This window comes from Mastigoproctus giganteus, chromosome 6 (genome assembly GCF_048544385.1).
Source record: "Mastigoproctus giganteus isolate SK-2022 chromosome 6, ASM4854438v1, whole genome shotgun sequence".
NCBI classification, from domain to species: domain Eukaryota; kingdom Metazoa; phylum Arthropoda; class Arachnida; order Uropygi; family Thelyphonidae; genus Mastigoproctus; species Mastigoproctus giganteus.
Window position 1 is genome coordinate 145,614,563 of NC_143580.1, and position 27,849 is coordinate 145,642,411.

The following is a 27,849-nucleotide window of genomic DNA, read 5'->3' on the forward strand; positions in this document are numbered from 1 at the left end:
GTCTCCTAGGTTGACATGCCTAGGGTGTTATTATTATTATTATAGTTGTTCTATTATATTTCTACTTGATTGGGGTTCCACCTCGTGATGGGTATTGCTAGCAAGTACACAGGATGGTTGTTGTTGTTGTTGTTGTTATGTCTGGTGTTACTGTTGGTCGAGGAATTCTCTCACTATCCTACAGTTGTTCAGGATTCCTACTTTCTGGAGTTATTTGTAGGTGTTCGCTGGGAGACCTATTGCTGCTAGGCTGTTATGTAGGGTCTTTGGGACCATACCTATGGTTGACACGATGATCGGGGTGGTCGTTATTTGTTGCATATGCCACATCTTTCTGATCTCCTGTCTTAGGTTAGCGTATTTCCTGTTTTTTCCCCATGGGTTTTCTGCAGGTTGCCAGTGTTGGGTACCGCTTTATCAATCAGATAGGTAGTCTTTTCTTTTTTGTCCACAAGGGTTATGTATGGTTTGTTGTGCGGGATTGTCCTATCCGTTATTATGGCGCGGTCCAAGTACAGATTCTGGGTTGGGATTTCTAGTACTGACTGGAGTTCGTACTTGTAGTATGGTACACTTTCTTCTACCAACTGGTATTTCCTTGCTAGCTTCTGATGTATTCTCCTGGCCACCTGGTCGTGTCTATGAGTGTATTCAGTCTGGGTGATCACCTTGCATCCCACAGTGATGTGTTGGATTGTTTTGGAGGTCAGGTGGCATCGGCGATATGTGTCACCGAAAACACTCCAGGCTACCTGGTGATGTATTTTTTATAGTTCCTGGTGTTGATTACCTGGTCTTGGTTGGCGAGGAAGAATCCTTCAGTCTCGGAGAAGAGTGTCCCGCTCATTAGCCACGCATCGAAAGCAATTTTATCTATGTGATCTTGATGGAGATAACTGTAGTGTCTGCCCTGGAGTGTCTTCTCTGCCCATATTTCTCACTTCGTTTGTACCTCCTGCAGGGGGGGGGGATCCTCACTTAGGTTCAGTGGGGTATACTGCTTGTTCATATTCCTTATAGCCTGGTGGAGTGCTGCTGTGTGTTTCGGGAAGTAATCCTTGAGGTTAACTATCACTGTTTTCTGTAGCTCTATCAAGCCTCTTCCTCCTCCTACCAGGGCAATTGTCAGTCTCTCCAGGGCAGATTTCGGGTGGTGTTGGCGGCTCTTGGTCATCATTGTCCTTGTGTTTCTCATGATATCCTCTAGCTCGGTGTTAATCCATTATATTATTATTATTATATTATTTCTTCATGATTGGGGGATTCCACTACGTAACGGGTACTGCTACCAAGTACACAGGGTGGTTGTAATGTCTGGTGTTACTGCCGACCGAGGAAATTTCTGACTGTCCTACAGGTGTTCAGGATTGTGACTTTCTGTACTTCCTCAGGTGTTCTCTGGGAGAACTATTGGTGCTAGGCTGCTATGTAGAGTCTCTGGTACCATACCGGGTGTTTACACGATGATTGGGGTGGTTGATACTTCTGCCATATGCCACATCTTGATCTCATGTCTCAGGTTCGTGTACTTCCTAATTTTTTTCCTCATGGGTTTTCTGGACATTGCTAGTGTTGGGCACTGCTATGTCAATCAAGTAGGTAGCCTTTCCATCTTGTCCACAAGGGTTATGACTGGTCTGTTGTGCGGGATGGTCTTATCCATTATTATGGCGGGGTCCCAGTACGGCTTGTGGGTTCGGGTCTCTAGTACTGCTGGGGTTCGTACTTCTAGTATGGTACACTTTCTTTGGTCAACTGGTACTTCATCCGTAGCTTCTGATGTATTATCCTGGCTAACTGGTCGTGTGTATGAGTGTACTCAGTCTGGGTGATCAACTTGCACCTCGCTGTGATGTGTTGGATCGCATCTGAGGCCAGGTGGCATCGTCAACATGTGTCATCGGATATTCCGCGCTCCTTTGCGATGTATTTTCTATACTTCTGGTGTTGATTACATGGTCTTGGATGGCCAGCATCCATCCTTCAGCCTAGGGGAAGAGCGTCCCGCTTGTGAACCATGCATTGGAAGAAACGTTATCGATGTGATCTTGATGGCGGTCATTGCAGTGTCTGCCCTGGAGTGTCTTCTTTGCCCATCTTTCTAACTTCGTTTCTTGTACCGTCTGGGTGGGAGGGGTTTTCTCGCTTAGGTTGAGTGGAGTATACCACTTACCTGTCTTCCTTTTGGCCTCGTGCTGTGTTCTCGAAGTAGTCCTTCAGGTTAGCTATCGCTGTTTTACGTTGTTCTATCAGGCCCCTTCCTCCCTCTTTCCGAGGTATTGTTATTCTCTCCACTGCTGACTTCGTGTGGTGTTGGCGACTCTTGGTCATCATTGTCCTTGTCTTTCGCATGATATCTTCTAGCTCGGTGTTAGTCCAATCTATGACCCCGAATGTGTTTGTTGTACTGGAGCTGCATTGTGTGTTTATGGCTTTAACTGTGTTTCCCCCGTTCAGTTTTGCTTTCAGCAGGCTTCTGAGTCTCTGATGATATTTTTCTGTCAGGCACTTCTTGATTCCTTTGTGTATTAACTGCTCAGCCTGCATCATCCCTAGGTATTTATAGGTCCCTCCTTCTGTCATAGCTTCGATCTCTTTACCAGTCAGCAGCTGGTAGTTTCGGCTAACTAATTTTCCCTGGTGCAGGATGTGGGTCTTGCATTTTCTAGACCAAATTCCTTCCTGATGTCCTTCCTGAATTATTCGGTGAGCCGGAGTAGTTGCTGGAGTTGCTTCTCGGTTGCTGCGTAGAGCTTGATGTCATCCATGTACATCAGGTGGGTGAGGATGTACAGGTTCTTTCTTCGTTCTTTAAGATTATATCCATACTTGCTGCTGTTGAGCATGGTGGATAGCTACACAGGTTGAGGGCTACACAGAACCATAGTGGGCTCAGAGCATCTCCCTCAAAGATTCGTCTTCTAATGGGGATTGGCCTGGTTGTCATGTTCTCGATCTTAATGGTGGAATTCCATTTCGCCATTGTTGCTCCTAGGAATGTTGTCACTATCGGATTGACCTTGCAGATCTTCAGGGTCTCTATTAGACAGATATGAGGTACGGAGTCGAAGGCATTGCGGTAATCTATGTAGGCTGCGTACATGTTGCTGCGCTTCTTGTAGGCTTGCTCCATAACCGCGGCATCTTTGGTTAATTGCTCCTTGCATCCCTTCTGCCGTTCGGATATTATGTTCTGAGTCTTCAAGTGGTCTGATATCTTCTTGGTTATGCAACTGGTCAGGATCTTGTACATTGTTGGGAAGTAGGTAATTGGCCTATATTTCGCTGGGTTTCTTGTATCTTCATCTTTAGGCTTCAGATATGTGACTCCTTCGGTGAGAAACTTCGGGATTGTCTCCGGGTGCTTATCATTCGAGTGAACTGCTCTGCTAGGTGCTTGTGTGTGTGTGTGTGTGTGTGTGTGTGTGTGTGTGTGTGTGTGTGTGTGTGTGTGTGTGTGTGTGTGTGTGTGTGTGTGTGTGTGTGTGTGTGTGTGTGTGTGTGTGTGTGTGTGTGTGTGTGTGTGTGTGTGTGTGTGAGCTTCTTGCACCAATAGTTGTGGATGTTATCAATTCCCGGGGTTCGCCAGTGTTGTGGGTGTTCCTGATCGACTGTTTTATTTCTTCTTCTTCTCAAATCTCCCACTCTCTCACCTCTTGTATGTCCTTCGTTTTCTTCCATTCTACTTCTATCCAGGGTGCTCTGCTGTGATGCCTTACTTCACTGCTCCAGATATTTCCCCAGAACTCCTCGATTGTCTTCTTCTCGGGTGGTCCATTTCCTGCTTTCTCATCTTCACCCAGTTTCCTGTAGAAGGCTCTTTGCTCCTCATCGAAGATTCGGTTGTTTATTTTCCTCTGGGAGCTCTCTTTGTATCGGTGTAGTCTCTTGCTGAGTGCGAGGAGGTTCTGCTTCAGAGTGCGCAAGTACTCTCCGATTCTTTGATTTCATGTTTGCTGTGCACGCTGTCTCTCTTTAGGCTGCTCTTCACCTTTCCAATCAATTTCTTACTTCTATTACGCTCTTGGTACTGGGTCAACTGACCTAGCTTGACTCTTAATTCTTCTATCTTCTGCTGAAGTCTTCTTTCCCAAGCTGGCGGCTCCTTCTGTTTTCGGTTCTTCTGCTGCTGGTCTCTCGTTTCTTTTCCATTAATCCTAGTGGCTGCTATAGCAGCAGAGTATACGTGTGGATAATCTCTAGCGTTGCACCATTGTTGTCAAGGTAATGTGGAATTATTTACCGATTGAAGTGATCTGTTACTCTCCACAGGATTTTATTTGGCCTCTGCTTAGGTATCACGTTGGTTCTTGTGGGGTCCATTCCTTCGAATTCTGTTAGGGCCTTCTTCCACTCGTCTTCTATTCTGGATAGCATGACTTCGTCTCTTTCCACTTCAGCTAGTCTGGGTTGTATTTCTTCTTACTGGTATGCTGTTCCTCCTCTGGTTCCATATTGACCATATTCTTTGTGCTTTGTAGCAGATCTCGGATATCCTGCTTGATTTTTTCCAAGAAGGCAGGAGCTATTATGTTCTTCGTGACGATGGTCCTTCTTTGGTCTGCTAATCACTGTTCGGTGACCTGAATATCCGAGTATCGTTCCAACCACTTCATATGTAGTCGCGATCTGTAAATTGTCATATTGGTCTCTAGCCTGGTTATTTCATAGTATGCTCGCATGATGTATGTATTCATTTCAATGCTCCATTTCATGCGTTGGCGTTTTCTTCCTTCTGGGTGGTCACTAGCGCAGTTGCGTAGGACACAGTTCCAGTTGGTGGGGCTGGATGGTCTTACCCTTCGCTTATTATTATTATTATTAGCCATATGGTGCAAGGAAGCCTGAGACTTATGCTGCACCAGCCGAAAAAAAATTCTGAATTACCCTGAGAGAAAGAGAGAGAGAGAGAGAGAGAGAGAGAGAGAGAGAGAGAGAGAGAGAGAGAGAGAACAAAGGTCAGAAGTAGAAGGGAATCACCAAGAAAAAGAAGAATGATGATATCCAGCTCAGGACTCTGGGTGTCCCAAGCCAACACTCCCCAGATATCAGCCCCTGGGGTTATGTCGATGATGCCACCTGGCCTCAGAAACGATCGACCAGATACCCAGGTTAATACATCAGAAGCTAGCAAGGAAATACCAGTTAACCGAAGAAAGTGTACCGTGCTATAAGTATGAACCCCAGGAAGTACTAGAGACACCAACCAACAAGCTGTACTGGGGCCGCGCCATAATAATGGTTAAGACAATTCTGCACAACAAACCGGACATAACCCTTGTAGACAAAAAGGTAAAAGTCTACCTATCTGATTGACAGGTAGCCTTTTCGGCAGGCTCCAGAAAACCCATGGGGAAAAAATCAGGAGTACACGAACCCATGACAGGAGATCAAAGAGATATGGCATACGCAAAAAGTAACGACCATCCCGATCATCGAGTCAACCACAGGTATGGTGCCAAAGACCCTTCATAACAGTCTAGTAACGATAGGTCTCCCAGCCAACATCTACAAGGAACTCCAGAAAGGAGCAATCCTAAACACCTGTAGGACTGTCAGAGAGACTTCCTCGACCAACCGTAACACCAGACATAACAACTACCCTGTGTACTTGGTAGCAATAGCCATCACGAGGTGGAACCTCCAGTCTGGGAAAAATAATAAAAAAGCAAGAGTCACGGACCACCTGAACCGGCAGATAATACCGCATTGCCTCGACAGCAATGGTGCAACACTGGCGGCCATCCACACAGCCGTGTATTGTCCTGCGGTACCAGCCACGAGGATTATTGGAAGAGAAGCGAGAGACCAGCAGCAGAAGAATCGAAAACAGAAGGAACCACCAGTTTGGGAAAGAAGAGTTCAACAGAAGAAAGAAGAACTGAATCAAGATAGGCCAATTGACCCAGAACCAACGGGGTAATAGTAGTAAGAAATTTATTGGAAAAGTGAAGAGCATCCTCAAGAGAGACAGCGTCCATAGCAAACATGAGACCAAGAATGAGAGAATAGGGTAGTACTTGAACACATTGAAGCAGAACCTCCTTGCACTCAGCAAGAGACTACATCGATACAAAGAGAGCTCCCAGAGGAAAATAAACAACCGATTCTTCAATGAGGATCAAAGAGACTTCTACAGGAATCTCGGAGAAGACGGGAAAGAAGGGAACGGACCCCCCGAGAAGAAGACGATTGAGTAATTCTGGGGAAACATATGGAGCAGGGAAATAAGACATGACAGCCGAGGAACTTGGATAGAACAAAACACAAGAAAACTGGCGAACACTAGGAATAGATAATGTCCACAACTACTGGTACAAGAAGCTCACTTGCACACAGAAGCACCTGGCAGAACAGTTCACCCAAATGATAAGGCGGGCTGAGAGGGCGATTCAAGCCTCCCATGACATTGTGTTTGTGTGCTCCTGCTTTTGTTGAATATATCTCCGGGTCTAGGCCACCCCCTACTGAAGAAATGTCACCTCGCTTTTACGAACTATTGGTGAGTTTAATGGTAATTCTAAAAGCACATGTTATACCTAAGACTAACGTGGCTGACTACCTGTATTGTAACATAGAGTCAAAAGCATTGGCAGCCATTGTATTTAATAGAAGAAGCCAATAGGAAGTCCTTATTGATGTTTTTGGAGGGAAAACTTTCTTTGAAGTGGCCATCTTGTCTGTAGCGCCGTCTACATAGAATAATTCAAAATAATATAATTGAAATAGAAAATATAAGACCGTCAAAGTGCTATAGTGAATGAGTGGAGACCATTACATAGAAATATAAATTAGATATGGGCTCTTTTGGGCTATTTTTGAAAACTCATTACTTTGCAATATCAAAAAATTTATGCAATTTTTCATCCAGCTAGTTAGACAGACCATAGTTTTCCAGTATATAAAAACTTTATATATTGTTATTTTTTGAAAGGTTTGAATTTGAATACAAGGATCCAGACCAAAAGAATAATTTCAAAGAAGATAAATTCAAATTGGAGTGATACAAAATATTTTAATTTCAGGGAAGACTGGAATATTATTTTAAATTATATATTTTGTGTGTACTGTTTCATTCATCTACACAACACTATGGATTCTAGTGTAATACCTGTGCTTGATTCTGATGGGGACTTGTTTTCGTCGGTTGTAGATAAGCCTACTAAATGAACTAGGAAAAAACATCCCATAATATTAAAAATAACAAGAAGTGATCAGGATAATTCGACAGATGATAAATCCATTTCATCTGCTTCTGATCCCAGTAGTTCTGACTTGGATAAAAATCCAAATCAAAACAAAGATCAAAGCAAAGACACAGTTGCCAACTATTTGGCTAATATACAAGAATTCGTGCAAAATACATCGTTCACTGAAGGCTTGGACCTAGTGGAGTCTTCGGATACCTCGGTGGTACTTTCAACAATGACCAAGATTAAACACTCGCTCGGAGAATTTTTATCTGCAGATAGCAGCAAAGTCACTAAGGCAGCCTCAAATTATATACATCGTTTGTGGTCAGACCTGGAGTCACTTACGAATGCATTATTGATCAACAATGAACGACTGAAAGTAAAAACATCAAAATTGCAAATACGCACTGAGATTTTTCACCATCTAATCAAGGACCAACCCAAACAGCATACCTTTGCTGAAACAGTTAGAGGTGAAATGCTGCTGCAGCAAGCATTCAACGTACTGAAAATATTGTACATAAACCTAGAGGAGAAGATGAACAATTACAACATAATTTTTCTCAACTTCCTTTTGACGAAGGTGTTATTCCCCCATCGAAAAATAACTTTAATGACCGTAAAAACATCATTATATTGAGACCAAATGCCGATTTTGAAATTTCATCCAGTCAGGATGTTAGAATTAAAATGACAGAGGTGTTCAAAAAAGAACATCGAGATATTAAAATCAAAAATATGAGGTTGCTAAGAAACAAAGGTCTCTTAATTGAAACTACTAATCCCATGGATGCAAATAAAATTAGCAAAATGACGCAGCTGACAAATGCAGGTTTGTCTATGGACAAACCACGGTTACTAGACCTCACGGTTTTAATTTACGGTGAGTCGAAAGAATATACAAAGGAGGATATTTTAGAAGATTTGTTTATAAAGAACCTAAAAGATCATGGGTTTGAACAAGAGAAAGTTAAAAAAGGTACAACCTTCAGATTTAATTCAGGCTCTGGAAATAAAAGAACAAACTAGGTAATAGGATTCACCCAAATTTTTAAACGCTTAATACAGAATGATCGTATCTTTCTTGGCCTCACTTCACATAAATTCCGTCGTTTCACAGTGGTTACTAAATGTTTCCGCTGTTTGGCCTATGGCCATTCAGCTTTAAATTGCACACATAAGACCGTGTCTTGTAGCCACTGTGGAGGCGGTGGACATGTGTTTGCTGAATGCACACACAGGGAAGAACCCCCTCGGTGTGTCAATTGTAAAAGACGCAGCAGAGATTGTCAGCATTCAGGCCGAGACAATAACTGTCCGGAGTATAAACGAGCTGTTGAACTAGTAAGCCAAAAAACTCATAATGAATAATACAGCCACTACAAATTTTTCTAACGTTGTGGGTGTGAATTTTGAGGGTATAAAAATACTGCAAATAAACTACCAGCGTTCACGAGTGGTCATGAATGAAGTAAGAGTGGCGATGATTGAAAATAATTATGATCTTATATGTTTTCAAGAACCTTATTATTCGACTCAAGTAGGGGGCTTGATACTTGATACACAGGGTTATGGGATTCCCGTTATCCCTCAGAATTGTTCATTCTATAGAAACCCCTCCTAAAACTGCAACAGCAATATGCAATCATGAATTAGTAGTGACAACCATCTCGGGAGAGTGTACTGACACTGTAACTTGTCTTTTGATCTCGTCTCCAATTATTATTTTTCATCTAGTTTCTCTGTATTGTCCTCCGTCAGCAGATATTCAAACGTCCTTACGTCAGCTGGATCGTATATGCACAAAATTTGTTTCAGGGAATTTAATTATATGCGTTGATTTAAATGCCAAATCATCTTTTTGGCACAGCAGAATTTCAGACAACAGAGGTTCTGCTGTAGAAGATTTAATATTGTCTTACAATTTAGTAGTTGAAAATTTGCCAAACAGACCTTACACATTCTCGTCCTTAAATGGAACATCAAACATTGATGCAACTATCACCTCTGTTAAACTGGACGGACAGATAACTAATTGGAATGTTCTACCATCACTTATTAACAGTGATCATAACGCTATAGTATTCAGTATCAAACCCACAGTTAGCAATGCGGATCTACAGCTGGTGGACTTGAGAAGATATTCCAAGTAAAAAATTAAATGGGACAAGTTTAAGAAATTTCTAATTTTGTTCTTTCCTCCTGAGGTGGCTTCTACTTTAAATTCCTTATCTGCCATAGAATATTCAAACTATGTTCAGTCACACTTATTCTTTGCTATGAGCTACTCTGCTAAACGTAAACAATCCAGACGCCCATCTGTCCCCTGGTGGACTTCGGAACTTACTGCATTAAAAACCCAAACCATGAATGCTAGGAAAACTTACAGACGAAACAGGCACCTGGCAAACACTGAAACAACAATACAGTGATCTAAGGAAAAGGCTACATAAAGCCGTCACAGATGCAAAAATTGAATGTTGGCAAAACTTTGTTCGTAACACGGGAAACACCGAACCATGGGGTCTAGTATACAATATTTCCAGGAACAAGTTAATCTCCGGAGACACATATAACACTGTTATAGTGGCCGGACAAGAAACTACCGACTGGTACTTTACTGTTGATACTATTGTAAATAAGCTTTTTCCTCAAGACAATCCATAGGATGATTCTCCAGAACAAGCAGAAATTAAGAGAGACAATTAACAATATATTGGAACATGTGACGTCAATCCTTTTACTCTTGTTGAACTAGAAACAGCTGTTTCCAAACTAAACAGTAAAAAATATCCAGGGATGGATTTCATAGAAAACCAGGTAATAGTCAAATTTTATGACCTATTTCCCAATATCCTCCCCAAACTCATGAGCAAGTGTTATATCGAGGGAGTCTTTCCAAGACTGTGGAAGATTGCCCTACTTAAAGTTTTACGTAAGCCTGGGAAGTCAACATCTAATCCCAGGTCATACAGACCAATCTCACCATTGCCAAACTTGGGGAAACTTTTTGAAAGGCTGCCCTCTCCAAGAATACAAAAAATGTTACAGGATAAACATCTATGTTCGATTAGCATTAGCATTAGCATTAGATTAGTACAGGCATATGATGCAAGAAAGCAAGCTTATGCAGCATCAGCCAAAAAAAAAAAAAAAAAAAAAAACACTTCCACTTCACCCCTCTGTTCGTTCGAAATAATTGTCCAGCTGAGCCTTAAATTTATTTAGGCTATCAACTTCCACGACAAGGGATGGAAGTCCGTTCCACTAACCAACTATCCGCTGGCTAAAGGGAAATTTCCGCACGTCTACCCTACATCTGTCTTTCCTCAATTTGAATTTATGCCCTCTCAGGTGATTATTCTGAGCAAGAGGAACAATCCCATTGGCATTGAGCATGCTCAAACCATTCAAGGCTTTATACACCTCTATCAGATCACCTCGCTGGTGCCTATTCTCCAGACACTGTGATTTGAAAAATTTAAGCCTTTCTTCGTAAGAGCCCCCCCTTTGTTCCATTCACTAATCTCCTTGCCCTTCTCTGTACTCGTTCTAGCAGCTCTACATCCTTCTTGAATTGAGGCCCCCAGACCTGTGTACAATACTCTAGGTGTGGCCTAACCACTGCCTTATACAACGGAATAATCACCTCCTTATCCTTGCTAGAAAAATTCCAGTACATCATTGACAAGACACCATGAGCTACTCTTCCAGCCCGTCTGCACTGCTCAGAGAACTTCATATCTGCCTGCACAATTACCCCGAGGTCCTTTTCATTCTCTACCACTGTCAGTGTAGTACCACAGAGTTGATACGTTGCTCTGGGGGTTGCTGTTTCCCATATGTAGTACTTTACATTTGTCAATGTTAAACTTCATTTGCCACCTCTCACCCCATCTGCTCAACCTTTCCAGATCCTGTTGCAGCAGCATAGTGTCGTAGTGTCCTTGACTACCCTGCCAACCTTTGTATCGTCTGCAAACTTGGACATTAAGCTTGATATACCATCATCAATATCATTTATAAATACAGAAAACAATAATGAACCCAACACTGAACCCTGGGGGACTCCAGTAATAACATTAGTCCACGATGAGTGTCCATTGATTACCACTCTCTGTCTTCTCCCCCTCAACCACCCCTTTATCCATAGCCGCAACTTGACTCCAATGACACAATGCTCCAATTTGTGCAGCAGTCTTCAATGTGCAACAGTATCAAAAGCCTTTCTAAGATCCAAGTATATAATATCAAAGTTATTCCCTGCATCCAGTTCTTTTGTGACTGCATCATAGTATCCAATCAAATTCGTCAGGCAAGACTTTCTCTTAACAAAACCATGCTGTGTCCAAGCTATAACTGAAGCCTTGTGTAGATGATCCTGCAGTGCTTCTTTAACTAGTGCCTCCATTAATTTTCCTGGAACAGAACTTAAACTCGCATGTCTATAATTACTTTTGTCAGCCTTTGATCCTCCTTTGTGAATTGGGGTCACATTTGCACATCTCCAGTCTATGGGTACCTCCCCTGAGTCCAAGGAAGCTCTCATAATTATGGCTAAGGGTTTGCTTACTTCCTTTGCTGCCTCCTTTAATATAACTGGATAGATCCCATCCACCCCAGGTGCCTTTCTTGTGTTTATCTTCAACAATTTCTCCTCCACTTTACTCTCAGTTATTACAAGATTCCCTAGCTTACTGCCAGAGTTGAATACACCTCTGGCATTCCCCTCGCTGAATAACTCCTCATGTGTGAATGTCGTTGCAAAATATTCATTTAGTTTGTTAGCTACATGAGCAGGATCATCAACAGTTGACCCATCGATATCAAGTGAACCAATCTGATTCATCCCCTTCCTTCGAGAGTTTACATAAGTAAAGAACTCTTTGCTGTTTTTCTTTGCATCCCTTGCCCAAGTTTTCTCGTAATCTGCCTTCGCCTGCCTAACCTTCTTTGTAACTTGGTTACAGATCAACTTGTATCTATCATAGGCTTCTGTGTCACGTGTTAATTTGTATGTATCCCATGCATTTTTCTTGTCTGCCATATGTCTCATTAGTTCATCTGACATCCATTTAGGCCTAAACCTTGAACAATATTTCTTAGTTGGTATGTAAAGCCTAAGAGCTTCCAAGATAAGTTCTTTGAATGCTTCCCATTTTGAATTTGCTGTTGGTAACATCATCAGTTGGTCCCACTGTATAGAATTTAAATACTGTCTCAGACCATCGTAGTCGCCTTTACGAAAGCAATAACCCTTCCCTTTACCCCTAATGGTAGTTACCTCTTTGAGTAAATTCCACTTCAGCACTCTGTGATCACTGCCACCTAGTGGTTCCTTTATCTGCAGATTCTTAATGCATGGAGAATCACTACTGATAATGTAATCAAGAGTATTACTCCCACTAGTTGCCTCCCGAAAATGCTGATGTAGAAAACAATCATCCAATAAATCCACAAAAGCCTTGCTAGTGTGTGAGTGACCAACCCACAAATTCCAGTCAATATCTAGGAAATTAAAATCCCCCATTATAATTCTCTCTGATTTACTGGTACACTCTATTTCCCTGTATAGTTTCTTATTATACTCATCAGAGTCATTAGGCCTATAGCACACTCCTACTCTCAATTTTGATCTCCCAATGCTTATGTCACACCAAACTGACTCAACACTGCACTGTCCAGCGATGTCGACTGGCTTCACTTCCTTTGATTTTATTTGTTTCTTAATTAATAGCATAACCCCTTCTCCCTTCCTATCCTGTCTATACTTTCTGTACACTTCGTACTCCCCAAATTCCAGTTCTGCATTCCTTATATCTGTGTGACACCACGTCTCTGATATCCCAACAATATCTGCCTTTGATGTTTTGAGCAAATGCGGTTCGCAAATGCTGACTTTCAGCGGGATCGCTGTTCACGCGACCTCCCGTTCAACGTCCTCTACCGCATGACGAAGGTATTTCGGACCCTGCAATGCTATGTGATTCCGAATCATCTTTGTGCCCCCTGCACCTCCTGCAAGTTTGTCGCACTGGTAGTGAATCACCCTGTATATATGATAATGTCTATAAAACTGTATATAATCTTGTATATAAATTGTTTATATCATGAGAATGTACATAAAATTGTGTGTGTAAATAAATGCATATGGAATGATAAGGCACCCAGAGACAGTTCCGAAGTTGCTCACTCAAGGAATCACATATCTGAAGCCTGAAGACGAAGATACAAGAAACCCAGCGAAATATAGGCCAATCACTGCCTCACAACAATGTACAAGATCCTCACCAGTTGCATAACCAGGAAGATATTAGACCAATTGGAGAGCCAGAACATAATGGCCGAACAGCAGAAAGGATGCAAGGAGCAATTAACCATAGATGACGCGGTTATGGAGCAAGCCTACAAGAAGCACCGCAACATGTACACAGCCTACATATATTACCGCAAGGCCTTCGACTCCATACCTCATAGCTGGCTAATAGAGGTGCTGAACATCTACAAAGTCAATCGGATAATGACAAACTCCCTAGGCGAAACGATGGCGAAATGGAGTACCACCATTAAGGTCGGAAACGTCACAACCAGGCCAATTTCCATCAGGAGAGGAATCTTACAGGGAGATGCCCTGAGCCCACTGTGGTTCTGTCTAGCACTTAACCCGCTATCTACCATGCTCAACGGCAGCAAGTATGGATATAACCTCAAAGAAGGAAGGAAAAACCTGTACACCCCCACCCACCCAAGATATATGGATAACATCAAGCTCTACGCAGGAACTGAAAACACTTTCAGCAACTACTCCAGATCACCGAAGAATTCAGCAATGATATTATGATGGAATTTGGTCTAGACAAGTGCAAGACCTATGGATTGCGTCAGGGAAAATTAGTTAACCGAAACTACCAGCTGCAGAGTGGTAAAGAGATCGAAGCCATGGCAGAGGGAGAGGCCTACAAATACTTGGGGATGATGCAGGCGCAGCAGTTACAGCACAAGGAAATTAAGACCTGCCTGACCGAAAAATACCATCGGAAACTCAGAAGCCTGCTGAATGCAAAGCTGAACGGGGGGAACACAGTTAAAGCCATAAAAACCTATGCAGTCACAGTGCTAACATACTCCTTCGGGGTAATAGATTGGATTAAAACCGAGCTCGAGGAAATCGTGAGACAAGGACAATGATGACCAAGAGCCGCCAACACTACCCGAAATCTGCCATGGAGAGACTGACTGAGAAGAAGGAGGAAGAGGCCTGATAGACATGATAGAGCAACAGAAAATAGCGATACTTAACCTCAAGGATTACTTCCAGAAACACACAGCAGCACTACACCAGACCATAAGGAAGATAGACAAGCAGTATACCCCACTGAACTTAAGTAAGGAATTCCTTCCCCCCCAAACAGGAGGTACAAACGAAGATAGAAAGATGGGCAGAGAAGACACTCCATGGCAGACACTACAATGATCTCCATCAAGATCACATAGATAAAATTGGTTCCAATGCATGGCTCACGAGCGAGACGCTCTTCCCCGAGACTGAAGGATTCATGCTCGCCATCCAAAACCAGATAATCAACACCAGGAACTATAGAAAATACATCGCAAAGGAGCCTGGAATATCAGATGACACACGTCGACGATGCCACCTGACCGCCTAAACGATCCAACACATCACTGTAGGAAGCAAGGTGATCACCCACACTGAATACACTCATAGACACGACCACGTAGCCAGGATAATATATCAGAAGCTAGCAAGGAAATCCATTTGGTCGAAGAAAGTGTACCGTACTACAATTACGAACCCCAGTCATACTAGAGACCCCAACCCACAAACTGTACTGGGACCGCGCCATAATAACGGATAGGACAATCCCGTACAAAAGACTGGACATAACCCTTGTGGACAAGAAAGAAAAGACTATCTGATTGATATAGTGGTGCCCAACACTGGCAACCTGCAGAAAACCCATAGGGTAAAAATCAGGAAATATGGTGCTAAAGTCCCCACAGAACAGCCTAGCAGCAATAGGTCTCCCAGCGAACACCTACAAGGAATTCCAGAAAGTAGCAATCCTGAACACCTGTAGGACAGTCAGAGAGTTCCTCGACCAACAGTAACACCAGACATAACAACAACCACCCTGTGTACTTGGTAGCAATACCCGTCACGAGGTGGAACCCCCAATCAGGGAGAAATAATTTAAGAGAGCAACAATAATAATAACTAAGGTATTAAGTAAACTCTGCGAAGATGAAATGTTGGGAGATTTTAAAACTGCGTCGAGGCTTTCACTTTGAAGAAAATGTTCTAAAATATAATGGCATACAGGCAATAATTAAAAAAAATAAAAAAAAACTGTGCATTATATTACCATTCTCCAAAAACCAGTGCGAATAAGGATGATTACTAAAGAAGTTGACGTGGAAACTATTAAGATGGCTGTGTGTTCGGGCTAGGATGGGCAGCTTGTAGCTTTCGGACGGCAATTGCTGGTTTGAGGAATTATCCTGCTTTGGGGAAACATTTTGAATCAGAAGTTAAATGTTCTGGATAATTAAACCGACCTTTATACCTGGAATTTCTTAACAATTTAGCACTAATGATCGACATCCTGCAGGAGATCTTTTACCTTTCAGAAGCTCAACAAATTCGCAGCATCACTATAGCAAAAGCACATTAATTATTGAAACTATCAATGTTATTGCTAATTTGAAAAATTATGAAGGAAATTATGAAGCTAAAATTGAGAGCATGTTGAAGCAGAAAGAATTTGAAGGGATCAAAATCTAAAGCAAGAACACATTTAAAAAATTACCTCGTGACAAGTTATTAAATGCATCGTTTTATCTTAAAGAATAAGTTATTAATGCGACAGACTGATTTTAAATTAAATAAGGAAAATAATGATACCATTAACGACGAGAAATTGAACGAAATTTTAAACTTATGCTACCCGGAATCGTGGAATATCAAAGAACTTTCGTCTCGGTGGCAAGAGGTGAAAACCGAATATGAAATTTAAGTTTTCTGATAAAATATGAAATAAAAATTAATGATTTTAGAGATTTTGTCAAAGATAGTTTATCTTTAAAATTGAGTGAAATTCCCTTTTCAATTAAGAAAGCCAGAAAATATCTTTGAAACCATTGCGTTAGCAGCGCTGAAGCTGGTGAGCTTTCATCATAATGAATAATATTGTGACAAATAAACATGTTGCGGATTACGATGACCATACATCTAAAGGGAAAACCATTGCTTCCATTTGATCCGGATCGTTACGTCAAACGATTCCTTTGTAATCATCCCTCAGCTATTGAGCGAAGCAGAAGATCGGCAACAAATATTAATAAAGAAGTAAATTGTATATAGCAATTTTCAGAATAGATTTTACTTGAATACATTTGTATAATAATTTTTTTCATGTAATCTGTGATTTTTGTGTACCTTTTCTAGAATAGTTTGTTTTTTATGTAATATTTGTTTTTATATTGTGGAATGTTGTGTGATTGTTTTGATGTTATTTGTGATATGAGAAATATTTCATGTTATTTTTTATTCGCAATATTAAAATTTCATCACGAAAAAATGTATCCAATATATTTCCCTAGTTGTTAAAAAAAAAAGACGAATAAAAAAGTGGCGCGTGTGCCGAGGACGTGCGGTAGTTTTGTATTATATTTTATTGATCATTCAGAAATTTTCATAATTTCTGGAAGACAAGATACAATGGATTTATGAAAACTAAAGTAAGAGATGTATACTTGCGATTGCAATGTATCTAAATGTCTCTGGAAAACAGCGTCGATTGATGTACAGATTTTGCAGTTGAATTTGATCTTGTACAGATCAAATTGTACAGAAGGATTTTTGTATAATATTTTTGACAAATATTTGTATTGTTGCAATCATATCGCAAATACGTGTCTCATGACAAATATGACAAATACTTGTAATGTTGCATTCATACTTTTTTTTTTTTTTTTTTTTTATGAAAACCCCAAACACGAAAGGTATCAAAACCTATAGTACTCAGTACCGTGCATGGGTTGAAGGAGAAGTATGGGGGGAGGGGGATGCCGGAAACTTTGCTCTAGAGACTAAACATGGGTTTCCCCACTTCAAGCCTCCAATAAGCAAAGTGGTGGTATTTCACCGGTTGATGAAAGTCATCTACCACCTGTTACTGCAGTAGTAACTTCAAAGTATGATTGTGACGTCATACTATTCAAACATTCTAAAATGTTAGAACTCCAGACACTATCGTATCCAGGTATCATCTTAAGGGAGTATGACGCCCAGGTTTTTGAGTGTTTTTTTTTTTTTTTTTTTAGATAGAACTAGGAACATTATACACATGCACTTATATGCATGGTTCAGGGTGGAATAAGCCCCATCTGTCCACCCCCCTGACTCGAGAATCATACCGGTCACGAAAAATGCGTCACGTGCTCTAATCACACTACTGGTAGTGCGAGCGTGGGAAGCGCATCTGGCGGATGACTTCACTTCCGTGGCCGATCAGATTTACTCGGTAGAAATCCCCAAGGATGTTTCCCATCAAAAAAGTCGGCAAAACTGTGAGCCCATTGTTAAAATACTGTATTCACAGCTCAAAATATTCACATTTCAGAAGGGTATGAACACGTAGGAAGTTAGAGAAACGTTAATAACCGTCAAGAAATAAGCGTTAATAACCATAGACGGTTATTAACGCTTATTTCTTGAACAACATCCAATGTTGCCTCTTTTGTCGAATATCGTAAGGTTCCCCCCCCCCCCAAAAAAAAAAACTCGGGTTTTTTGTCCTAAAAAACAGGCAAATCGACCAAAAAACACAAGCAATTTAGGGATATAACATGCACGGGCATGGTTATGATATTAGGGTCACCTGTAAATGATTACATCTACTCATATACTGTATTTATTTATCAGTAAATTGCGTGTGTTTTCTGGTCGATTTGCCTGTTTTGCTAGACAAAAAAAAACGCTGTTTCTTGGTGGGGGGAGAACCTCGCTGTCTACACCTGAGACCGACTAACTCAGTCACTGAATGAAAAAAGCTCGTTAAAGTTCCTCGCGTCATCGACGGGATTCGAACCCGGGCCTTTTCCACCCGGTGTGGGGAGGACGGTGACGATACAACGCGCTGACTAATACACACGGGCAGATGAATTAGTTTTCGGGCGGACCTAATATGACACTATGTTCACTCCTGTTAACTAGTCATTTCAGCCACTTATACGGGTTCTGCAAAGCGATCAGCCTTCTTTCTACGCGTTCATACTTTACGTAATATCCAGGGATTGTACAGACATTAAAAAGTAAGGGAGAGAGAGAGCTTAAAAATCCTTCTTACATAATCTGTTAATACTTAATAGTTTCTAAATGACAAAAATTTATTTTTATGCAGTACGAATGTTTCCTGTTGATTATTTATAAATAGCGCCACTTGCAAGAATATACAATACTGTATACGATGCTTACGGAAGGGTGGGAACTTCCGAGACTGAACAAGACAAAAAATATAAACTTATAGAAGGAACGGAATTGGCCATAGAGCGTTTACTGAAACTTGTGGAAAGGCATCCAGTTAGCGGAATTGGATAATTATAGACACAGAGTAGTGGGATAGGTTACCGACATGAAGTGGAAAGTGCATAATTTGTATTTTCTTCTTTTTTTTCTTTTTTGCTTTGGCCGGAGCAACAAAAGCCTGTAGCTTTCTTACATTATATGGCTACTTCTAATATAACAGACACAGTCTACTTGGGCCTGTCTCTAACATGGTCCTTCTGCACCTTGCCGTTCTGCAGTGCCGGACCAAGGTATTTTCGCGCCTCCTTTTACTAAGGAAATATATATATATATATATATATATATATATATATATATATATATTTATTTATTTATTTATTTATTTTTTATGATTTGTAAAATGTGGCGCCCGGGAAAGGGCCCGGCTAGCCCGTGCCTTAATCCGGTACTGTGATTTCGCACAGTGCGGAAAGACAGGAATCGTAAGCATGTGCTACCACAAAGGTTCCACAAACAGTGGACAGTCGTCAATTGCAGCCGTCGCCTATCAGATAGGCTACACTTTTGTATTCTAAGCCACTAACGGTGTCGAAGGCATGTTGGCAGTGTAGAGGAGGCCCAGATCAATAACTTGCGAAACTCTGTATTTGCACTCCGAAACATAAGTTATATTTTATCAACAATAGGTAGTTTTATGCATTTACGTTCTTCATATACCTGGTGTGAGTCCCATCAGCATATATAATAACGTATTTTAAGTCCGAATTAGAAGTCACAGTAAGGATCTGTCTGCAAGAGATTAGCAGTGGCATTCATACGGAGTGCCTTTAATAAATTATCGGCCGTAAGATACTTTCCATAGTTATATTTTAAATGATTCGTAATTTATCATGTTACTACATATCTGAACTTGAATCATACTAATTTGTATGTTTGTAGGTTGTGCTGTTGTAACAGAAAGAAGAAAGAGACCTGTATTAAATTATGGATTTGCTGAAATTGGAGCATCTTTCAGTCATCAAGTTTCTCACCAAAGAAGGAAATGGGCCAAAAGCCATCCTTGAAAGGATAGTGGCTGTGTATGGCAACGGTGCACCTTCAGAATACCAAGTGAAATTCTGGTCAAAACAAGTCAAGTGGGTTAGAGGGTCCATCGAAGATGATCGACGTCCAGGAAGGCTTGTAACGGCGATCACTCCAGAATTGTACCAAGCGGTGAAAACCCTTGTGCTGAATGACAGACATTTAAAGGCGTCTCAAATATCTAAGGAATGTGATATTAGCATTAGTATTAGTTGAGGCATATGATGCAATAAAGGAAGCTTATATAACAACAGCCAAAAAAAAAAAAAAATAATAAATAAATAAACCTTCCCATTTTACCCATCCGGTCACTCCAAATGTTTTTATAGATTAGCCTTAAATTTATTTAAGCTAACAACTTCCACAATAACAGATGGCAGTCTGTTCCAGCAAACAACTACCCGCTGACTAAAGGCAAACTTCCGCACATCTATTCTACTATTGCCTTTCCTCAATTTGAATCTATGCCCCCTCAAGTTCTTAATCTGAGCAAGCGGAAGTATCCCATCAGCATTGAACCTGCTCAAACCATTCAAAGCCTTCTACACATCAATCAGATCACCTCACAGGTGTCAGTCTCCAGATGCTCCAACTTGCAGGACTTAAGCCTATCTTGGTAAGAGCACCCGTTTGTTACTCTCACCAATCTTGTTGCCCTTCTCTGCACTCGTTCTAGCAACTTCACGCCTTCCTAAAATGAGGCATCCAGACCGGTACGCAGTACTCAAGTGTGGCCTGACCATAGCCTTATACAGAGGGATAATCACCTCCTTGTCTCTGCTAGCAAAATTCCTATATATCATTGACAAAACTCCATGACCTGCTCTGGCAGCCCGTCTACACTGTTCCGAGAAAGTCATATCTGACTGCACAATTACTTCCAGCTCTTTTTTCATTGTCCACACCCCTGAGTGTAATACTACACAATTAGTACATTTCTCGTGGGTTACCGCTACCCATATGCAGTACTTTGCATTTATCAATGTTAAACTTCAGTTGCCACTTCTCAGCCCATCTGCCTAACTTTTCTAGCTCCTATTGCAGTAGCGTATTGTCTTTCCTGTCATTAACCACCCTGTGAACCTTTGTATCATCTGCAAACTTGGACATTAAGCCTGATATACCTTCATCGATATCATTGATGAATACACAAAACAACAATGGGCCCAGCACCGAACACTGGGGAACTCCACTAATAACATTAGTCCATGTAGAGCAGTGTCCATTTATTACCATTCTCTGCCATCTCCCACTCAACCATCCCTTTATCCATTGCAGCAATTTGCTCTTAATGCCATACTGCTCCAACTTGTATAGCAGTATCCCATGTGAAACAGTATCAAAGAGTTTCCTAAAATCCAAGTACAGTATATGATTTCAAAATTATTTTTTTGCATCCAGTTCCTTTGTGACCACATCATAGTATCCAACTGAATTGGTCAGATGAGACGTCCCCTTAACAAACCCATGCTGTGTCTGAACTATTACTGCAGTCTTGTCTAGGTGATCCTGCATCACTTCTTTAACCAGTGACTCCAGTGCCATATGCCATATGCCAGGAAACAGTTATAGCCATCCTCCATGATCATTTGGGGACGACTAAGGTCAGTGCAAGGTTGGTTGCCAAATTTCTGACCCCTGTGCAAAGGAATTCAGAGTACAGTGTTGTCAGGAGAATTTAGAGCTTTATGGAAGAGATCTGAAATTTTCCTCTCCAGAATTGCTATGGGTGATAAAACATGATTTCATCACTGGAATCCTTAGACCAAGGAAGAATCAATGCAATGGAAGCACAAGGATTCTCCCCCATCCAAAGTTTATAAAGATTATGGTCACCATTTTTTCGGATGCTGAGGAGTTTTATACATTACTACTTGGAACACAAACAGTCTGGGGAGTCGTATGCATCCTTACTGCCTACTCGGGTAACACAGTGGTATCGTCACCGTTCTCCCGACACCGGGTGGAAAAAGCCCGGGTTCGAATTCTCTTGAAGGAGCAAGGAACTCTTATGGGTTTTTTTCACTCCATGGCTGAGTTAGTCTCTCTCAGGCGTAGATAGCAAGGTTTTTCCCACAAAAATGGGCTTTTTCGTCCAGCAAAACAGGAAAATTGACAAGAGAACACGTGCAATTTATAGACACAATATCTAGCCAAATCAGACAATACACACGGTAACATGAAATAACTTTCCAGGTAACCCTAATAAACAGTTTGTTTTGTACATCCCTACTGCAAATTACGGATATAGCGATCACTTCCCTGCCATCTCTATGCAACAGCCATCACTTCGACAGAACAGACAGAGTGGCCACTCTAAATGGACAGGACTTGGAGGATTTCATAACCAGGTCACACAACAAGAGAGTTCTCAACAAACCACACTATCCAGCAACATACAGTAGTACACTAAAACGACAGAATTCATGGGATACCAGATATATAGGCACACTGCATTTACGTAGACCAGGGATTCTCAGCGCGGGCGAAAATTGGTTTTTGGGGACCGAACAAGAAATCATGGCTATTACAATGGATTGTGACCCTCCAAAGCTCAACCTTACTCGACAACATCTTATTCTTTAATAATTATTTTCTCTCATTGGGTTTTCTTTTCCTCAGACAACTGATTTTAAACAACTAGGTATATTATATCAGGAGTGAGTGAGAAATTTGGTAAAAGAAAGATAGTGGGCTTGATTTAATTCAACCACCATTTTTTTCATATGCATTAAATGACTAAGCTTTCAGAGGTTATGTCTACGCAATGATTAGCGTTAGTAGAGGCATATGATGCAAGCTTATACAGCACCAGCCAAAAAAAAAAAAAAAAAAAACCTTCCCATTTCACCCAGCCATTCGTTCCAAATGTTTGTCTAGTTCTGGCTTGAATTATTTAAGCTAACAACTGCTGCCACCAGACAGATGGAAGTTTGTTCCAGTAATCAACTACCCGTTGCCTAAAGGAAAATTTCCACCCATCTATTTGACAACTGTCTTTCCGTAAATTCAGTTTATTCCCCCTCATGCTTATAATCTGAGCAAGAGGAACAATCCTATCAGCATTGAGCCTGCTCAATCCATTCAAGGCCTTATACACCTCAATGAGATCGCCTCGCAGGTGCCTAGTGTCCAGACGTTGCAATTTGCAGAACTTGAGCCTTTGTTCCACCTCACCAGTCTTGTTACCCTTCTCTGTACTCGTTGTAACAACTCTACATCCTTCCTAGCATTAGGCTTCCAGACCTGTACGCAGTACCCAAGGTGTAGCCTGACCATTGCCTGATACAAGGGGAAAATGACGTCCTTATCCCTGCTAGCAAAATTCCTGTATATCATTGACAAGAGCCAATGAACTACACGGGCAGCCTGTCTGCACTATTCAGAAAACTTCAGAATCCTTGGCGCTTGCGCTTTCTGACAGCTGCGACGTTGGCGGTGGCGTGGCATGGTTTATTTATTTATTCTTTTGTTTCATTGGTCAATATATGAGGCATGGATGGATGACCAAATGTTGTAGTCTATTGATTCTACTTTCTAATCGACAATTAGTATTGATTTATTATTTCCTTGTGGAAGTTTTTTATTTGTGATCCACAGTGCTTTTGTGATTGACATGGGCTATTAGAGTTAAATAAAAATAGTTTTGTTTTATCATTTAATTCTTTGTAGTTATTTAACCCATCATAAATTATAGCATGTGCCAAAAAGAAAAAGTATCGACAGTATCTGGATGAAATAACCGCAGGGGCTCATATCTGGTGCGTATGGAATTGGCACACCTAGGGACCAGAGCTGGATATCATCATACTTCTCTTTCTTGGTGATTCCCTTCTACTTTTGACTCTCTCTCTCTCTCTCTCTCTCTCTCTCTCTCTCTCTCTCTCTCTCTCTCTCTCTCTCTCTCTCAGGGTAACTCGGGAATTTTGTTTCTTTTGGCTGGTGCAGCATAAGCCTCAGGCTTCTTTGTACCATGTGGCTGGTAATAATAATAATAATAATACATCAGAAGCTAGCAAGGAAATACCAACTGATCGAAGAAAGTGTACCGTACTACAAGTACGAGCCCCAGGCAGTACTAGAGACCCCAAACCACAAGCTGTACTGGGACCACGCCATAATAACGGATAGGACAATCCTGCACAACAGACGGACATAAACCTTGTGGCCAAGAAGGAAAAGGTTACCTATCTGATTGACATGGTATGGTGCCAAAGACCCTACCTAACAGTCTAGCATGTGGTTGTAATGTAGGTCTCCAAGCGAATAGAAGGAACACCAGAAAGTCGCAATCCTGAACACCTGTACCATAGTCAGAGAGTTACTCGACCAACAGTAACACCAGACATAACAACAACCACACTGTGTACTTGGTAGCAATATCCGTCACGAGGTGGAAACCCCAATCAGGGAGAAATAATATAAGAGCAATAATAATAATAATAATAATAATAATAATACAATACAATACAATACAATACAATACAATACAATTTTATTTATCAAGAGAATTCGTTTACAATAAATGAACTTGTTAAGAAAAGTAAATTTCTTGACAACAAGTTGTAATTCTTCCTTTACAGGTTTTGTACAAATTTGTTATCTTACAGAAAAGACTATGGAGTCACTACACATAGTATATTCCACACTGTAAACAGAGGTAGTTTATCTGCATATCAATTCTAATCTACTGTGTCATTGAGTATCAAGAATTTTCTTATTAGGAATTTTAATTTGGAGATGGGATAACTTCTCCTTAGCCTGAAATCAATTCTAGCCAACAAGTTGTTTATTATATTCATTGTGTGCCTATCTCCAAATCTATTTAGTATCCTAGGGTGAAGCAAAGTAATTGCTTTTGGGTTCCTTAAATTATGTGAGACATTTCTTTGCAGATTCGACTCTTCAAAAATAGTGTTAAGATTTTTTAAGAATAGATTTAACTTCAGTTTTTGAACTGGATACAATATTTTATGTTTCAACAAAAATTGCCTTCTCTTATTCAGGTCATTCCAAGAGTTTGTCCCCATTAAAAGTTTCAGATACTAATAATAATAACAATCATAATAAGGGTAATAGAAGTAAGAAATTGATTGAAAAGGTGAAGAGCATCCTCAAGAGGGACAAGGCCCACAGCACACATGAAATCAGAGAATAGGAGAGTGGTTAGACACACTGAAGCAGAACCTCCTCGCACTCAGAAAGAGACTACACCGATACAAAGAGAGCTTCCAGAGGAAAATAAACAACCGAATCTTTGATGAGGACCAAAGAGCCTTCTAGAGGAAACTGGGTGAAGATGAGAAAGCAGGAAACGGACCACGCGAGAAGAAGATGATCGAAGAGTTCTGGGGAAATATCTGGAGCAGTGAAGTAAGACTTAACAGTAAAGCACCCTGGATAGAAGTAGCACGGAAGAAAACGAAGGACATACAAGAGATGAGAGAGTGGGAGATTCGAGAAGAAGAAGTAAAACAGTCGATCAGGAACACCCACAACTGGCGAACCCCGGGAATTGATAACATCCACAACTACTGGTACAAGAAGCTCACCTGCACACACAAGCAGCTAGCAGAGCAGTTCACTCGAATGATAAGGCACCCGGTGATGACAATCCCGAAGTTTCTCACCGAAGGAGTCACATATCTGAAGCCTAAAGAATCTTGAACATATTTATTAGTGTTAATAATTTGTTTGCCATTATGTTTGCCGGGAACCAATATATATATACATATTTTTATATATAGGTGTATATATATATATTTTTTTTTTATTATTATTTTTTTTTTCCTACAGAAAGGCTGAAATTCAGTATACGATACCCCTCGTGTTACGCTACGTAACGAACAGAAGGTTGCGTGAAGGATGTGAACTGAGAAAAATTTTAAAAAAAATAATTAGAAGGAAAAAAACACTTATTAGAGGGGTCATGTTTTTAATCGGTTTTCATTTTTGTTTAGTAAAAAAAGGTTAGATTTTTTTCTGTGAAATAATAATAATAACAATACATACTTCTTTTAACAATAAAAACAAGACAAATTAAATAATATAATTAAATATATTTTTCCGCTGAGTGAATTTTTCTTAATAATTCTTCATTATTTGCTATTTATTCGTAAAATTCTTCACAAGAATTAGCAAAATTGCACTTAAACTTGTAATATTGCTTTCATCGTTTCTGCTGTCAACTGTGTTTTTGTTGACGTCCACAGCTTATTTACTATCGAAAGAACTCTTTCCGCTGTACCATTGGTTTCAGGTAAACATAAATGCAAATAATTTGCTTTATGTTTGTCAGTATGGAGGCTACAGGTCCAATCCAGGACAGTTTGCAATGCTTGGCAAACAACTGAAATCCGGGACATCTGGTCACTTTAGGTATTCATAACAAGAGACTGAGCGCGTATGAACTCTAAATAATCTCTATAGAATGTTAAATAGTGTCTTCAAAAGATTCTAAAAGGAATGAGGAATACCATTCAACAGAATTACTAAGAGAATCAATTCATTATGTTAATAATGACTATATCTATGTAATTTTTCCTTGTTATTTACTTTTGTAAGTTAACCGGAGTTTCCCAGGTAAGTTAATATTAAATTCCAGCGTACAACAAAAGATAATCAAATATTTTTCAAAATAACCCAAAGGTCGCGGGTTCAGTTCCCGCCTCGGGCTTGGATCAAAGTACTGCAAAAACCTTGGGAGGTGCATTATGGCCACAGAAGCCTATGCGCCAACAACTACCAAAAAAAATTAAAAAAAAAAAACGATGGACTGAGACAGTATTTAAATTCTATACAGTGGGACCAACTGATGATGTTACCAACAGCAAATTCAAAATGGGAAGCATTCAAAGAACTTATCTTGGAAGCTACTAGGCTTTACATACCAACTAAGAAATATTGTTCAAGGTTTAGGCCTAAGTGGATGTCAGATGAACTAATGAGACATATGGCAGACAAGAAAAATGCATGGGATACATACAAATTAACACGTGACACAGAAGCCTATGATAGATACAAGTTGATCTGTAATCAAGTTACATAGGAGGTTAGGCAGGCGAAGGCAGATTACGAGAAATCTTTGTCAAGGGATGCAAAGAAAAACAGCAAAGAGTTTACTTATGCAAACTCTAGAAGGAAGTGGATGAATCAGATTGGTCCACTTGATATCGATGGGTCAACTGTTGATGATCCTGCTCAGGTAGCTAACAAACTGAATGACTATTTTGCATCAACATTCACACATGAGGAGTTATTCACTGAGGGGAATGCCAGAGGTGTATTGAAATCTGGCAGTAAACTAGAGAATCTTGTGTAATAACTGAGAGTAAAGTGGAGGAGAAATTGTTGAAGATAAACACAAGAAAGGCACCTGGGGTGAATGGGATCTATCCAGTTATATTAAAGGAGGCAGCAAAGGAAGTAAGCAAACCCTTAGCCATAATTATGAGAGCTTCCTTGGACTCATGGGAAGTACCCATGGACTGGAGATGTGCAAATGTGACTCCAATTCACAAAGGAGGATCAAAGGGCGACACAAGTAATTATAGACCTGTTAGTTTAACTTCTGTTCGTGGAAAATTAATGGAGGCACTGGTTAAAGAAGCACTGCAGGATCATCTAGACAAGACTTCAGTTATAGCTCAGACACAGCATGGTTTTGTTAAGGGAAAGTCTTGCCTGACCAATTTGATTGGATACTATGATGCAGTCACAAAAGAACTGGATGCAGGGAATAACTTTGATATTATATACTTGGATCTTAGAAAGGCATTTTATATGTTGCACATGGAAGACTGCTGTACAAATGGGAGCAGTGTGGCATTGGAGGCAAATTGCTGCTATGGATAAAGTGGTGGTTGACGGGGAGAAGACAGAGAGTGGTAATCAATGGACACTGCTCATTGTGGACTAATGTTATTAGTGGAGTCCCTCAGGGTTCAGTATTGGGTCCATTATTGTTTTCTGTATTTATAAATGATATTGATGATGGTATATCCAGCTTAATGTCCAAGTTTGCAG